Source organism: Macrotis lagotis, chromosome 4 (assembly GCF_037893015.1).
Source record: "Macrotis lagotis isolate mMagLag1 chromosome 4, bilby.v1.9.chrom.fasta, whole genome shotgun sequence".
Taxonomy (NCBI): Eukaryota; Metazoa; Chordata; class Mammalia; order Peramelemorphia; family Peramelidae; genus Macrotis; species Macrotis lagotis.
Window position 1 is genome coordinate 10,024,781 of NC_133661.1, and position 17,052 is coordinate 10,041,832.

Genomic DNA, 17,052 nt, shown 5'->3' on the forward strand with positions numbered 1-17,052 from the left:
AGCTAGGAAGCTCATGAGGTTGGCTTTGAGCCCGGGTCTCCTGGACTCCAGACCTGATGCTCTGGTGACCCTTGTGGTGTTCAATAATTGCGGATTGGATGGCATTGATTGCAGTGATCCACAGAACCTTAGAGCTGGAAGGAATCTGGCCCACCCCTCATTTTACAGGTGGGGAAACTGAGTCACCCCGTCACCACCCCCCCCCAAGTCGCGGGACTTGCCAAAGATCTCCGAGGCAGGAATCGGCAGAGTGGAGCCTGAACCCCGATGCTCTAGAACCCTGGTTCCGTTCTGGCTTTTGGCTTTGGGCCTTTCCCCGGCTTCCTACTTTTCCTGTCTTCCCTCCTCCGGGAGGTTTTGGGGGGCTTTTGCTGGGTCCCCAGAGTTTAGGACAAGTCCTAGCTCCGGCACATTAGAGCGCCCTTGTTCCGACCGTACAGCCCTCCTCTTTCCCCCCTTGGGGAAGCGTCTCCGAGATCCCCAGTACTTCAGGGGGCGCCAGGCAGACCCCGGCATTTCCCACCCAGCTCTGCGCAGCCCCTCGGGCTCCCCAACATCCCGTGCCCTCTGACTCCCCCTTCTCGGGCCCCCCTTCCAGCCCGTTCTGGGAGGGGGAGGGGGCTCCCCTCTGCCAGGCTCCCCCAGGCGGGGCTGCCCTCTGGCATCAGGGCGGGCCGCGGCGGCGGGAAGGGGGTCTCCCTCAGCCTCAGTTTACTCATTTGTCAAAGGGGCGGGGGAAGGGGGCCGCCCAGGCTGGGGTCGCGGGCAAGTGTGACCCCCGTGGGAGCCGACCCCCCATTCTCTCCCTGAGCGGTTTGGGGGGCTCTGGGGGCTGATGTCGGAGCCGCCGGGGGGGGGGGTCAGGCCCTTCCAACAAGGACCCCCCCCCCGGGGCTGGCAGCGGGCCCCGGAGAGACAGGCCCAAGTGGGGGTGTCGGTGGGGTCCCCAGCGTCCCGGGAGGGGCCCCGCTCCACGTGGCTGGGGGACCCCCCCAAGAGAGTGAGCTAAGGGGGTCGGGGCCGCCCCCCGGGCCATGTGGGGCGGCGTCATTGGTCTGCGGAGAGCCCCGGGCAGGGGGCGGGGCGGGGCCGGGCGGGGCGGGGCCTGCGGCGGGGGCGGGGCGGGGCCGGGCCGGGCGGGGCGGGGCCTGCGGCGGGGGCGGGGCCGGGCGGGGCGGGGCGGCGGCGCGAGGCGCGGAGGCGGCGGCGGCGGAGCGGGAGCGGCGACGGCGGCGGCGGCGGCGGCGGCGGCGGCGGCGGCGGCGGCGGGACCTGCGCGGGGGGGCGGCGGCGGCGGCGGCGGCGGGGGGGTCACGCCGCCCGGCTCAAGTTTGTGCGTGGCCGGCGGCGCGAGCACGAGCACGAGCGCGAGCACGAGCACGAGCGCGAGCGCGAGGGCGCGCGGCCTCCCCGGAGCGGCGGCGGCGGCGGCAGCGCGCGGAGCCCGAGCCGGGCCGGGCCGGGCCGGGCCGGGATGAGCCGGCGGCGGCGCTGAGGGCCCCGGGCCCGGGCCGCCCCCCGCCCGAGCCGCGCCCGCCCCCCGGCGGCCCGAGCCAGGTAAGGGGGGCCCGGGCGGGGGAGCGGCCGCGGGGCCCCCGGAGCGCCGGGCCGGGCCGGGGCGCCTTTTGTTTCTGCGGGCGGCGGCGCATTGTCTGCGGGCGGCCGGGCCGGGCCGGGCCGGGGGGCTCCGGGGGCCCCGGGGGGCGCCCCGCCCGCCTCGCCCAGAGAGAAAAGTTTGGCGGGAGAGGAAGAGGGTGCGGCGCGGGGGGCCCCCGACTTGGGGCCCCTTTGTCTCGGCCCCCCAGGAGCGGGCCCGGGGCCCCGCGGCCGCCGCGCTGACCAGACAAAAGGAGGCCGGCGCCGCGGGGGGCCGCGGGGGGCCGCGGGGGCCCCGGCCGGCCGGGCCTTTGTCCCCCGCTGCGGCCCGAACCCCGCTGCCCCGCGCCCGGCGCCCCGACCAGAGACTGCGGGGGGGGCGGGCAGCGGCCCCCCGCCGGGCGAACCCCGAGAGCAAGGCTGCCGCGGCCGGGCCGGGACCCCCGGGCGCCCCAGCCGGGCCCGGCGGCCGCCCCGCCCGGGGCCCGCGAGGCAGGTCCCAACTTTTCCTGGGAAAGTTGGGCGGCGCGGGCGGCGGCGATCTCGGGGGCCCTGGGCCTGCGGGGCGCCCGCGCCTCCCCGAACTTTTGCCACCCGGCCGCCCGGGCCCGGGTGACTGGGGCAGCGGCTGTGCCACCCTCCGCCCGGTGCCCCGGCTCAGAGTTCCGGGGAGCGGGGCGTGAAGCACGGCTTGTGAAGTTCATTTTGACGCCAGTCTGTGTTTTATGGACAGTATATCACAGGCTCCCGCCCCCTCCTCTGATCTCCCTCCGGGATCCCATAACTGCTCCGAGCCGGAGGGTCTCGGCCACTTCTTTGGACCCCAGCTCAATGACCTCTGTTCCCCAGAGCCTTCCGTGCCCTTGGCGACACCCATCCAGGACCCGTGGGTCCCCTCGCTGCTATCCAGGTCCCCTTTTAGCTTTCCCGCAGGCACGTTGACAGCTGACCTCACCCCACTCAGACACGAAGTGGACCTCACCTCCGGCCGGAGCCTTCATCAGCAAGCTGAGGGGTCCTGGGCGCTTCTTTTAGAATCTGGACCTCAGTCGGCCGGGACCGGGGCACCAGGAATTGGCAGAAGGCATCCCAGGAAACTCACTCCCCTTCCAAGGTCCTGGGAAGGACTGGTTTTGGGGGCTCTCCTTGGGAAAGTGGGCCTAGAAAGGGCTCTCAGAGATTTGTGTTTCTGGCTTCTTGTGGCCCCTACCTGCCTCCTGGAGATTTTGAGGGGGGTATTCCTGACTCAGTGGGACTGAGAAGGGAGATTTGGGCCCTGCTTCTGGGTCCCAGAGAGTCAGTGTATTGATGTTGGGGACCCGTCCGATGATGTCTAGAAGAGGAGGCAGCCAGAGAGCTCTTGGACCTCGTTGGGACCGATTGGCCGATCCGTCCGAATAGGCCGCGGAGGTGGGGATGGCAGCAACCTTGAATCGGTTGTTCATCTTGGCTTGAATGACTCGGCTCTGGGAAGTTTGGAGTTTTTTGGTTGTTTCCCCCTAAATTCATTTATCAACCAAGTCCCGACATTTGTGCTAGGCTCTGTGGGAAACAAAGGCCAGAGTGAAAGTCTCCTTCTGCCGAGAGCTTGCATTCTGCTGGGGAGAGCCGCAAACACTAGGCTGACTACATGGCTGTTGTTAGTGAGTCTTTTTTTTTTCTCAGTTGATGCATTGTGACCCCATTTAGGCTTTTCTCAAATGAGAGATAACTGCAGTGGTCTACCACATTCTTCTCCAGCTCATTTTAAAGATGGTAAACTGAGGCAAACAGGGCCACACAGCTGGTAAGTATCTGAGGCTGGATTTGAACCAGGGAGACGAGTCTTCATGATTTGGATGCTTGGCTACCCATGGAGTCCTTTATAGTTAAAACAAAACCAACAAAAACAAGTCTGTTGAGGGCACCCAACCTTAGAAGAATAAAATTCATTTACAGAATACATTAAAGAATTTTAAATTCAATTAAAATTAGAAGAAATAAAAGTTTTTAGTGGATGGGGGAAAGCTTGGGAAGAGAAGGGTCCATAAAGGTAGTAGCTGGGGGATACTGAAAGGCAGCACATTGCAGGAATATCTATACTGAGACAGTGAGCATGTGAGTGTGTCTGTGTGTCTCTCTGTGTGTTGGGGAGTAGGGGTCCAGTCTTGTTCTCCTCCACAACCTCTTGTTTTGATCTACTGATTTACAAACAGTGAGGAATGGTCTTGCCCTTGGCCCCCCAAGAATTTGGGGTCCAGGTCAGGTTCTCTGTATTCCAGTATTGGCTCAATCTATGAATTTGAAGGTCTCTGATGCTAGTTATTAAAAAACCTCTTAGTGGCCATGAATTGTATCTACCCCTCCACATTCTTCTGTAAGTAGCTCCAGTCTGTGGGTTTCAGCTTTATTTTCCATTCCTTCTCCAGCAGCTGGGTAATCTACCCAAGCCCCATTTTTATAGTCACCAAAAATGGGGGGTCTGGAATCATCTTAGGTCATAGATTTAGAGCTAGAAAGAACCTCAGAAGTTCCTCATTTTACAGAAGAGAGAACTGGGGTGGGGGAAGAAGAGAGGAAAAAGTCCAGTGACTTTTTCCTGTGTTGCAAAGGTGACTTAGGGAGGATCTGAACACAGTCCCTGTGATTGTCTAAGCTAATGCTGTGATCCTGGGTAAATCACTTAGTTTATGCCTAGCATATACATGGTATTCTCTTAATAAGTGCCCCCCCCCCCACGATGGCTTCTCTATCTCTCCTTACTCCTTTTTTCATGTGTGCGAGAAAGAGGCAATGGGGTTAAGTGACTCGCCCAAGGTCACACAGCTAGTACGTTTCAAGTGTCTGGGGCTGCATTTGAACTCGGGTCTCTTGCCTTCCAGGGCCTGTGCTCTCACTTAGCTGCCCCCCCCCAGCCCTCATTATTACTCTTGTTTTAAAGTAAAGTTCAGTTCAGCTTGGGGGACTTGGAAAAAACTAGACTGGAGGGGGGCAGAAACAGGACCATCCCCTATCCAGTGCCTCAGTTGGAGAAACCCTTTTAGATGTTGAAAGACCTGTGAGGTCTTCCGTCTTTCCAGACTGGGAAGCAAATTCATCCAGAGTTTGCAGAACTAGGGTTTCAAGTCCCCTGACTTGGTTCTCTTCCTACTTCAACTAAGTTTATGTTTCTCATCTTTTAAAGAAGGAATTATCAAAATTATCAAAAGGTAATGTCTATTTTTTTGACCACACAAGTCTCTTAGTGCTGTGCATTGGATTGGTTATGGGATGTTTTTGGGAAAATGAATGAGCAAAAAAATGAGGATGATGACAATGATAATTAGGGATCTTGAGAACGGGGCTAAGGCTTTACAGAAAGAGGTGACCATTCTCAAAGTGGAATCTGGGGTCCCTGGGACCTTTTGGTAGATCTACAAGTTCAAATCCTAGAATTTTAAATTTCAACTATGTTAAATTTCAATAGACTGACCACACCTAACAAGCTGGGGAAGGAGGTGGTCCTTAGTATTTTAAGAGGTAAAGGTGTTCTGAGCCCCCCAAAATTGGATGGGGTGCTTTGAGTTGCCCCTGATTCAGGGAGATTGTGATACTGGACAAGTCTTGGATGCCCATCTGTCCCCAATGCCAGAGAAACAAAGGGACGGCTGCCATGTCCCTGCTTTCACTTGATCTTGAGAATAAGGTGGTATTCCATCCATACAGGCTTCTTTTTATCCCCAGCCCAGGCTCTGACTCTAGAGGAGTTGTTGGATCAGTCAGGATGTGCATTAGCTTTTATTTCCAAACTTTTAAATACTGATATAAAGTGAACATTTCCATAGATAGAACAGAGAAATGATTGTCTAGGAAAGTGGGAAATCACTGTGTACAATTTGCTCTCATTTTGAAATATATACACAGTTTTCCCGGGAAATTGTGAAGCTGTCCTGTTTGTGGAGTCTTTCTGGCCTTCTAGAAATATGGAAATCTTTGTCTGCTAGTTGCTGGACCTGCCCTCGTGAAGCTTAGCTCCCCCTGGCTGTGGGCATCATTGGTTGATTCAGAGCTTGGGTGACTGTGAGAGCTGGTGGTGCCAGTCCGCAGAAACAGAGAAAGTGGGTTAAGGGAAACATTAGGTGTTGGGAGGGGGATAATGAGGTCATTTTGGGACCTGTTGAGTGGGAGAATGTCCCTGGAGCATCCAAGTGGAGTTTGCCACCCAGATGTTGGCCTAGAGTGAGGATGGTCAAGGGTGGGACATAAGGTCTGGTGGAGACCAAGATCTCCCAGAGGTGATCATTGGAGCCCTGCTGTGAGTGTGGGGGAGAATCCTTGACCTCCCTAGAACCTCAAGAAATTCTAGGCTCTTGGGGAGGTGTGCGAGTGAGTAGAAAGAGGAATGAAAATGTGGAAGAACTGGGAAGAACATTATGGACATAAAGGGAGGGTTTGGCCCTGAGTGTCAGAGGGGTGACAGAGTCATTGCCAACTTTGGGGAGAGCAGCTTAATGAAGAGTGAGTGATCTATAGAGGAAGATGGGCCAGTTGGTTAAAGAGTGAGTGGAGTGTGAATGGAGAGGTTGATGGCTTTTCCTCCTGTCTCCCTCCTCTCCCCTATAAGCCGTCCTTTGTATCAGGGAAGAGAAAAGAAAGGGAGGGAGAAAACTGCTATTCTGGCAAGACCTTAATAGTGATTGATGGATGGATGGATGGATGGATGGATGGATGGATGGATGGATGATGTGCAGGGGCCACACCCACCACTTCTCAGAGGGCCGAATTTTGCCCTGGGAGGGACTGGGGGGTGAACTTGGTCATTCTATAATTAGACCAGTTTTTCTAGAAGTTTAGCTGTGGCGGGAGGATAAAGGGAGAAAAGGGAGGCCCAGGGTTGATCCCCAGGTCTGGGGACTGAAAGCTTGACTTCACTGCTGTTTCTGACCCCCCAAGGGAGAACAGACTGCTGTATCTCTGGGGATTAAAAAAAAAAAAAGACACTCATTGCTTGTTTTCTCCCCACTCTGATCCTCTGGACCCCTAGAGCTGGACCTGTTTCCATTTTGTCATTGGATGTCCAGACCCTGGTATGCAGTAGGAGCTTAATAAGTGCTTGCTGGTGTTTGACTTGGCAGGGCTCCATGCTTCTTACTTGAAGATAGGCTCCCTTTGTCTCCTTCAGGGCTTAAACTTCCCCTCCCCCTCCCCCTGGTCCCTGGACCTGTTGGGCACATCCTTGCCCTCTTCCTTCCCTTCCACTGCTGGTAATTGTTTACCTGCTGGCCCCTGGCCCCTTCCCCCATCCCCTCAGCCTGCCTTGGTGTGGCTGGCAGTTCCTATCCTGGGGTGAGCCGCATTTATTTTCTTAACTTGTAAATGAGGGGGTGTTTCTGGCTGGAGGAGGTGTGAGCTCTATCCGGTTCTGCCTCCAGGCCCTCCGGGGATCACAACTCTCTTCCTCCTTTTCATATTCCTGTCCTCCTCCTCCTCCTCCTCCTCACAGGAAGTGGAGGGGCAGAGTTTTTAGTGCCCCATTCCCATCACTTGGTCATTTTTTTCTGATCTGTAGTTTATCTGGAAACCAAGAGGTCCAGTGGATAGTCAGGAAGACCCTGAGTTCAAATCCAGTCTCAGACACTTATGAACTGCCCGACCCTGGGCAAGTCACAACTTCTGCTTGCCTCGGTTTCCTCTAGTGTAACATGAGAATGATGAAAAGCCCCTACTTCCCAGACTGTTGTCCCTAGTATACTGTAGGCACTCAATAAACGCTTGTTCCGTTCCTAGAATTTGGCTTCCTGCAGGTAGGGACTGTAACAAACCTCAGCACACTGCCCCTGGACCTTTAAGGAATCCTGGCTGATTGAATCAGTTTGGGTGGGGAGGAGGGGAAGGAGCCCAGGCCAGGGGGTCATTTGCCTAATCATCTCTAGTCTGGCCCTACCTTCTGAATTTGAATTCCTGTCCCCAATTGCTTCTAGCTGAGTTTCTTATTTTTCCTAAGGAGGAAAATGAAAGCAACTCTCTTCCATCAATCAACCCATGTACATTGATTAGGGTTATTTAAGTTTATTCAGCTTCGCTGGCGGAAGAATGCTCAGCCAATGGAAAGAACAGAAGGGAGATTCCGGGAAGTAGGGGGGATTTCTATAGGGAGCAAGTTGGAAGATTTCTAACTCTTCCAGAGAGAGATGCTCCTCCGCCTGAGAACTCTTTGTTATGCCTTCTCCTTAGACAGCGGAGTGGGTTCCCACTGGGCACCTTCATCCTTTTCCCAGCCATCCAGAGTGTCTGAGGCTCCCCCTTTTTCCAGGCTGCCTGGTCTAGCTTGGCCTCACCTCAGGGTCTGGGATTTTTCACCCCTGGGCGCTGCAGGGTAATTGCTCTCAGCACAAAGTTTCACTTTCAGAAATGTAAACCTGAAAACCTGAAATGCTGGAGAATCCCTTGGCCTATAAGATCCTTTAGGCAGGGACTGGGCCTCATTCTAGACCACAGACTGGAAGAGGGTACAGAGACCATTTGGGCTGACTCCCTCATTTTGGTGGGGGGGGAACCTGAGGCTTCCTGGAGAAGCATGGGGCCATACTGCCGGCATTGGGCATCTTGGGCCACCACCTTAGTCTAGGTAAACCTTCCCCCCACAGCGTCCACCTGGGTGGGCCCTTTAGAAGTTGGCTTAGAGGAGGGTTCCTGGGTAAATAAATCCTATCCTTGCCAGATCTGTTTCCTTTTCTGTAAAATGAGAGAGTTCTTCCTGCTCTAAAACTGACCCTTCTAGGATTCTTTTACTCAGTTTCCATATTTCGTGGCACCAGTGGGGAAGGTGTCTACTTTACTCCAGTTTTTTGATTGGCATACTTGAGTTAAAACTGGTAGGAAAAAGTGAATTCTTGGCCTTGGTTTCCTTGTCTGCCAAGGGAGGGGGTTGGAGGAGTGGGCTTGCTTTTGTATCTCCTGTCCTTAGCACATAGTAGGCACTTAATAAATGCTGACTAACTGGTGATGGGTTCTTACTTTGAATTTTCCTCTGGTGTGTTGTCCCTGGGCATCTGCCAGTTGCTGAAGGAGAGTCAAGGAAAGGGGCGGCGTTTCCTCTGGCAGCTGATTCCCCCCTCCCCCTTTCCTTAGTCCCTGGTGGGTGGGAGGTTGGGCCAGGGTGTGCCCAGGCCTGGCTGGTCTTGGATGACTGAGCTCTGTGAATGGCAGGCCCGCCGGGCCATTCCCCATCCTTCTGACCTTGGCATCATCTGAGAGTGATTTGCCTCCAAGGTAGAGATTTTCCTGAAGAACAGGATCCGGTTCACGCCAGGATCGTCTGTCCCGTGGGTTTGCTTTTATTTGCCCTTTCCAACTCTGTTTGACATGGAACAGAGATCATTGATCAGGCCTGTCCTTTTGGCCACTACTCCTGGATGCCACCCTGCCAACCTGAAGAGGCAGCCAGCTGGGCCCAAAGGGGCATCTCCCCCCAGGAGGGCTTTGAACACCAGTATTGCTCCCCTCAGCCTCCCAACTGACTCATGGTGGGTGGGAGGGCTTAACACATTACTCCATCCTGGCCTGGGACTGTCGAATTTCACCCCGTTTCTCTGATGGGTTCTAGGGATGTTGTGCCGAGGGGAGGAACAGCTGCTGCCCGCTCTCTGGGATGGGCTCTCTCTTGGACCAGGGTGCCCAGCAGTGAGTTAGCAGAGCCAGGCTTCTTGGTCTTGGCTCCCAGCCCTCCTTCTCCCTCATCTGTGCCGTCCTGTTGGTTGGTCTTGGAACCGGTTCCTGGACCATGGTTATAGCTCCCCCCCCCCCCCCCATAAGACCCTCCCTTTCTCAGGCTTCAGGTTTCCTTTCTGCATCCTGTCTTCTTGCCTCATCTGGACCAAGCCTGCTGTGGCCTGGGGTAGCCTGTGGCCGGACAGGGTGGCCTCCCCACCCCCTTGGACCCTCCCCCCTCTCCCCTCCCCCCCATGCTGTTTATTTTCACACACATATCTTTTCTGGCCCTTCCCTGCTAAGCGCACACTAGGATTAGGACTGTGGCTTGGGCTGACAAAAGCCAGAAGATTGCAGACTTCAACCTGAAACCCGAGCTCTAATCCTGCTCTCCTGGGTCTCCTCCTGGGGGAGGGGAGGGGGTTGTTGTTCTGCTCCGGCTGTGGCTACCAGGAAGAGGTGGCCTGGCTTTTCTTTGTTCTCACCCAGCTTTTAGTGGCTCTGGGCTAGCCTGTCTGGGCCCCGTGGTTGCCAGGGGTGGCTTGGGCACTTGGGCCATCTTGTATCCTTCATCCCGGCTTAGAAAAGTCCCAAAGTTGAGTCACTTTTGTCTCCTTTTCCTCGTCAGCTCTGGGTGTGAGACAAAGCCAAGGGCCCACCAGGTGAGAAGGGGGGTGAGAAGGGTGCCATCCGCTCCCAGGCTTCTGCTTTCGTTCATCTGTCTCTGGCCAGACTGACCCCTGAAACCTCCTAGAGGACAGAGCCAGTTGCAGGACTGGTCAGCTCCAATTGTCCTGTCAATGTATGAAGACTGTGTGTGTGTGTGTGTGTGTGGTGTGTGTGTGTGTGTTTGTGTGACCACCTGCCCCTTCTGCCAGACTGGGCATCCTTTGTCTCCCAGCTCCCAGCCAGGCTCATCTGTGGTTTACCAAGGAAGAAACACTCTTAATTTCTTGTTTTCTGAGGGCTCACAGAGCAGTCACTTCCTTCCTGGACCACCAGACACCCCACATGAAGGCGGTAGAGACCACTTTAGGACAGAGGAGGGGGGGGGGCATCCCTAGGGTGGCATGCCTGCCATTATAGAGTCAGACAGGCCTGAGGCCCAGAGGAGACAAACTGGGCCAAGGTCTCAGGGCTGCCCAGCTCCAGTTAGCTGTTCCTTGTTGACCCTGGAGCAGGTAAGGTGGGGCGGGTCCTGCAGCCCTCTAAGGGCTACACAGCTCTACTTAGATCCTCTGCCCATTTTTCAGGCAAACAAACTGAGGTTGAGAGAGAGAGGCTAATGGTTGGCTTGGATCCCAGGTTCCTGAGACAGGGCTAGCCCCTGCCATTGGCACACTGAGGGTCCAGGGTTGGTTCTGCTTGGCCCCAGAGGGTAGAATAGGAAGCATCCCAGAGAGTTCTTGATTCCCCCACCCCTGAACCAGGCGGTAATGCTGCCATGCTCCACTCAAGAGTGGGGTGCAGGGTCTGGCCTGCCCAGGCCAGCCACTCTGAGCTCCTGGCATCCCCGCTGGCAGCAGGCGCCTTGCCCAGGACTGAGTTCCTGTTTTCATTGTTTGCTGGGGACTGGAAGGACCAGCCCAGGGCTTGAATGGAGAAGGGAGGTCTGCCCTGATTCTGTGGAATGTGACCAGGCGTGAGGTCACGAGGGGGAAGGTCCAATCGCCTCCTTCCTTTCTGTTTAAGACCTCACTTGGTGTCTTTGCACGGAGGGAAGGGGGAAAAAGTGAGTAACCTGATCTAGGCCTGCCTGCCCTTGTAGCTACGCCAGGCCTGGCTGTGAGGAGGACGGCCCAGGACGTCCATGCCCCGGCCCAGGAGCAGCCACAGGTATGCCCACTCAAGAAATCCTCAGAATTAGCTCAGGAGTCCAGGAAGGGCCCCGGGTCAGTCAGAGGTTGTCAGGCCCTCTGCCAGGGTGCTTCCCTTCTGGGCTTCAGAGCCGAGGCCTTAGTGGTCAGCCGTCCAGCCTCCTCATTGTTCAAGGACTTCCAAGGTCAGCCTGCAGCCAGGACTCACACCTGCTGCTCTGACTCCCAATCCAGGGGGTTCCTCAAGAAGTCCAGATAACACTTGGCTATGTGTGCTTCCCTTGTGATGCCTCCAAAACTGGCCCCTCCTGGGCAGGACCTGGTCTGGACAGGTGGCGAAACAGCTATAGATAGATGCCCATTGGGTGGGAAATTGCTGAAAAAGATGGTGGCCACGGGCCTGGCTCCCAGAGAACTTGTCAGGTCCTTGAATTCAGGGACTGTCCTCCAGATGAAAGAGTGGAGACCTAATAATTACCTGTTGATTGATGAGCACTCGGTACATCTGATTTCGTCTGACACCATGGTTATTGCCAGGTATCCCCCTCTTTGCCTCTCCCCACCCTCATCCCCAACCATCTCAGCAGACGTGTCTGATAATGTAGGCAACATTCCATACCCCTAGCTCTCCACCTAAGCTTGGCCCTTGGTTCCAGTTTCCTTGCATTTCCTGCATCTGCTTGCTTTTACCCTCATTTCACGCACTTCTTTCAGTTCTCATATTCCATCAGAAGGCTCTGGCAGAATCTGTTCAGACATTTCCCATTTCCCCATCACTTTTCATTTCTTTTTCCCTGCCAAAATGGTGCTACAGATTTTGGGGAGGATCCGAGATCTTGTCTGACTTTGTTGATTGTGTGTCGGGGTGGGGGTGGGGGTCTTTTCTTGGACACAAGACCGGAGCTGTGGCTGACTTTTCTCAAACAATTCCAAGGTAGATCTACCAGATCTTCCCCATGGACTGTGCATCATCAAGAATTGGTAAATTTAATACTAATCAATAAATTGTCAAATCTCATGTTCTTTTCTCAAACTCTGTTGCCTGGACCACTGGGATCACACTCTCCTTGGATTCTTTTACTTCTTCTGTGTCTTCCCACCTCCCATGGATTTAATCCTCATTTCTAGCCCAGGGTCTCATCCCCATCACCAGTTGGCAGTTGGAGATTTCAAACTGTATGTCCTGGAGACATCTCTAACTGACCATGCCCATAATTACTAACTCCCCCCCCCCGCCAAGTGCCTGCCCCTTCCAACTCCATCATTGTTTGGGGAGCTTCCAGGCTGCTTCCCAACTCCCAGGCTTGTTAGCTTGGCAGAATCCTTGACTTTTCCCTCACTCCTTCATGTCCAGTACATTCCCTCACATCCAGGGCCAACTCTAGTCCTCCTGATTCTTACCTGGCTGCTGGACTAAGGCTTAGCACAGCACCCCCCATCCAAATCACCTCCCGATGTCAAGGTCATCTTCAAGAATGAAGGACAAACAACAGCTTGTTCATTGATTGATTGATTATTGGTTTTTGCCCTTTCTGCCAATTGACTGAGTTTTTGAAACCTGGAATTTTAGATTTGCATTTTTTATTAGCAGTTTTAAGCAGTCATTCAAAATGATTCATTTATGAGAATTGCTTGTTCATGTCTTTTGACTAATTCATTTCCTGAGGGGAGTGGCTCTTTGTCCTAAATATTTGTTTTTAATAACCTAAGGATCTTGATTATTAAATCTTTGAGGGAATGGCAAAAATTTTCTCCCCATCAACAGTTGTCCTTATCCATGCTGCATTGATTTTGTTCTTTCAAAGCTGTTTAATTTCATGTCATCAATATTGCCTATTTTATCTTATTTCCATCCATTCTTTGGCTTAGAATCCTTCTTGGCATAACTGAAAGTTTCCTCCGTGTATTTTAAGTGATTTAATCAATAAATTCATTTTCACTTTAATGCTTATTTTTATAGAATCCTTGTTCTATAAACTGAGATCCCCTAATATTCCCAAGCATATTATTTTAAATTTTTTAAAGTTCTATTTTTCTTCTCATTTCTGTCTTCCTCTAATTCCCTATCTTCCCTGCCCTGACTCCCCTTATTTTGAATCTTCTTCCCCATAAAAGCCAGAGAGAGCTTAATCAATCTTTGTGTATACAAAAAGTCCAATAATCCCTGCTCTCCAAGAACTCAAATTCTAAAGGAGAGAGGGTTTGTATATAAAAGTTCTGTGTATGCTATACAAATAGAAGATAAACAGGTGAGGAACTAGCAGCCAAACATTCAGGAGAAAATCCCTTGAGTGACCTTGGATGGCTGAGTGGCCATCTCTCTGCTCCTGGAGGAGGACGTTTCATTGATTCCTCAGTTCTGGCTTCTTGGCTGGGGGGGGGTGGGTCTTTTAGAATCTTCCTTGACTCATGCCTCCCAATTGTCTTTTTTATTTTAGATTTTTGCAAGGCAAATGGGGTTAAGTGACTTGCCCAAGGTCACACAGCTAGGTAATTGTTAAGTGTCTGAGGCTGAATTTGAGCCCAGGTCCTCCTGACTCCAGGGCCGATGCTCTATCCATTGCGCCACCTAGCCGCCCCTCTTTTTTGTAAAGAAGGGAAAAATTGGGGAAATAATTACTATAGGAGAGATCCAGGAGAACTAGGGAAAGTCCCTGTTTCAGTCAGGATAGGAGCAATGTGAACATGGGGCTCTATGGGTCCACACCTGGAAGAACAGGTAACTTGTCAATCAATATGGCAGCCCAGTCTTGGAAGTGGATGAGCCAATAATTGGTCAGCAACTACAAGAAGTATGTGACCTGGGTTAAGGCTTGATTTGTCTCTAGCTTTTGAGCTCTTGTCTTTGTTTTTGGATTTTTGTGATTCTCGGCCTCTTCCTGTTTGTATGGGAAGCTGGCACAGTGGGTAGAGTACCCTGGACTCAGGCAACCCTAAGTTCAAATCAGACTTTGGACACTAGCTGGGTGATCTTAGGCAAGTCATTTAACCCTGATTGACCCCCATCTCTGGTTGTCCTGATCCATCTCTGGCCACTGGACCCAGATGGCTCTGGAGGAGAAAGAGAGGCTGGCTAGCATAGTCCCCTTGCTCACATCCAGTTCATGTGCTTGTCATGGCCTCACCTCCCAGATGTTGTGTCTTGGAAAGCAGGCTCTGGACATCCAAGGTTCTTCTTAACTGAACTACTTTGGGCTGAGAGGAAGCTCCCTGAGGGCAGGGACTATTTAATTAACTTTTGTTGGGTTTATCACTGTGTTCTTTCCTAATCCCACCCCACCCCTTGCCTTTGTGGGATGGACTACTTGGCATTCCTTTGCTTTAGATTTGTCCTTGGAAATTTGTTTTGTGCCCTCCCCCACCCTCCCAAAGAATTTTGGAGGCTAGAGTGGGAGCAATCTGGGCGTGGGGAAGGCAGGTGAGTGGCCCAGGCTGGCAGCAGATGGACAGGGCAGGTGCCTTCCAGTTGGGGTAGATTGGACCACGGAGGCCAGCATCAGCATCTGGGGGATGATGAGGAAGCCTCAAAAAATGGCACCCATCATGGACCAGCCTGGCCTCATCCTGAGCTGTCAGCCCACCCACCCTGGAGTCAAAGGGTCTTGTATCAGCATCCAGATCTCCTGATAGAATCACAGCCTTTGAAGCCTATGGATGTCAGAACCCTCGAGATCACGTGAGGATGCCCTGATTGTCTCTCCCCCTCTTGAAGAGTGGCCTTTCTGGGCAGAGAGAATGGGGTAGAGTGAGGGAGCCCCTGGCACTCAGTCATGACAGTGACTCCAGTCTGGATCAGAACCCCATTTTCCAGGTGAGAAATGAGCACAAAGGCTGGGTTCCAACCGTGAAGAGGCAGAGGCATCTTCAGGAAATGAATGAATGCTCCAGTGATGGATGAAGCCCTGAGCAGAGATCCCTGGGGGAGGCACCTCCTTGGCGACTCTCTTGGAATGGATGGAAAATTTCTGGGACATTCTCCTTTTCCCCCTCTCAGAGGGTGAATTTCTTAATGCTCTCTGTGGAAGCTGAGACCCCTTCTCAGGGTCTGGGCGCTGTTTGGGCTTCCTGGAACCTGGTCCTGGTTGCCTCCAGGTCCCTTGGCCTGGGAGATAGAAAGAGGGGGCACAGATGTCTTTGGTTGTAGAGACTGAAGATCTTGATGGAAGTTGAAGCCTGTGGTCTCTAGAGTCTCGGCTGGTAGGCCCCCTCCTTCCCCAGTAACTCTGTGGGAGGGCAGGGATGGTCTGGTCCCCCCAGTGATGAAGATATTTGTCTCTCATTAGAAGACATGACTAGGAGTATTGGATTTGATCCCCTGCCTCACCGTCTCTGGAGCATCTGGGTCCCATGATCAGATCTGGATCAGGAAGACTGGAGATGACCCTAGATGGGAGGGAATCAGGGTGAAGTGACTTGCCCAGGGTTACACTGCTGAGTGTTTGAGGTGCTCTCCATTGTCACATGGATGGTGTGGAATGGGGGTGCGGGCTGGCATTGGCTGCCTTTCCTCCTGGTCAGTAGGCAGCTATGCTTTTCCCATGTGCTCCCCCTCCCCCTCTGGTGCCAGAGTGGGGACTGCTTGTGGCATCACCTGTTCAGGCAAACTGGCACTGCCTCAAGACACTGGGGGGGGGGCAGGGAAGGAAGAAAGCCTTTATTAAGTGCCTGCTGGATACCAGACTATGCTAAGCACTGGACAAGCATTATCTCCTTATTTTACACTGGAAGCTTCCAAGGGTCTGGATTTGAATCTCCAGATCCCAGACCAGCCCTTCCCAGTAGAGGTGGTCTATGAAGCTCACTACTTGCTGAGCCCCCGTGGGGGCAAGACCAGGGTGGGCCCTGACCCTGGGAGGGCAGGTCTCTGAGGCTGCCCTCCCTCAGCAGCGGAGGACAGCTGTTACCCCTGCCCATAGCAGGGCCTTTCAGTTGATCTTGGAAAGTCCCCTGGAAAAGGAAATGCCAGAAACAGGTGGGCTGCTTCTTGCCGAATGACCTCAGCCCCATTGCATTTTGGGCGACGGATGTGTCCAGATGGATGGACGAGCAGCCGGTGCTTGTGCTGAGGCAGGGATGACCTGCCTCCGGCCTCTAGGCCTCTGCTTCCTGGTGAATCCTCTGTTTCCTGGCTTCTTTGCACAGGGGAGGTGCTGGTGGCACGTTCTGCCACCTTTTTGGGGGGGGATTGGCCTCCTCCCAGCTCAGACTGGACAGAGACTTTGGGGGTCCCCCTGTCTTTCCCCCAGAATTTCAGGGTGGCTTCCTATGCATTCAGACTTTTCTAGCCAAGCTGAGACAACTAGGCTGCCGTTGACCTAAATTTGTTGGAATTTGTATTCATTAACCAGCATTTCTTAATTATTTTGTATTTCATTTTTTAATGAACACTCATCATTTTCTTTCCCTCTGGAGAAATTAAAGAGTCCAAACCCCCTTTGGAACAAATCGGTCTAGAGAAGCAAGACCTATTCTCACAGTGGCCACAGCCCTTGCTCTTTGAGAAGCCTCAGGGAGGGTCCCGGGGAGATGGCCTTTGACCTTTAGGAGCTCAGATTCAGTCTGTGCCACATGTGATGTCTGTTCATGGTTCTCCCATCAGGGAGGTGAGGCCATGACAAGCACGGGAATCAGATATGAACGAGGTGGGGCTGTGCAGAGTCTCCAGCCTCACTTTCTCCTCCAGAGCCATCTGGGCCCAGTGGCCAGATAGGAATCAGGACAACTGGAGATATGAGGCAAAGAGACTCAAGTGACTTACCTAAGGTCACCAGCTAGTAAGTGTCTGTGGCTTGATTTGAACCTCAGGCCCTTTAAGATCATTTGGGGGAGATGCTAGCTGCTAGGGGCTCAGGAAAGCCCTCCAGAGGCAGGCAGAAAGACAGTGAGCTGGAATGGGGGTCTAACAAGGGGGCTGGTTTCTTTAGGATGGAGAGTGTTCTGTCTTATTTTAGATTCTTTTTGTTTTGTCTTA

The 17,052-nt window shown here is 53.7% G+C and overlaps 1 protein-coding gene across 2 annotated transcripts in view; it reads left to right on the forward strand.

Moving 5' to 3' along the window:
• Window positions 1-1,486: 1,486 nt before the first annotated feature.
• Window positions 1,487-17,052, forward strand: part of CTBP2 (C-terminal binding protein 2) — a 135,513-nt gene continuing 119,947 nt past the window's right edge. Inside the window, exon 1 of one of the 2 annotated variants that reach the window (XM_074232216.1) lies at window positions 1,487-1,557. The gene's annotated coding sequence lies outside the window, so the exon portion shown is untranslated. Of the gene's footprint in view, window positions 1,558-9,533; window positions 11,101-17,052 lie in introns of those variants that run through there. The other variant, XM_074232215.1, reaches the window with a different exon arrangement.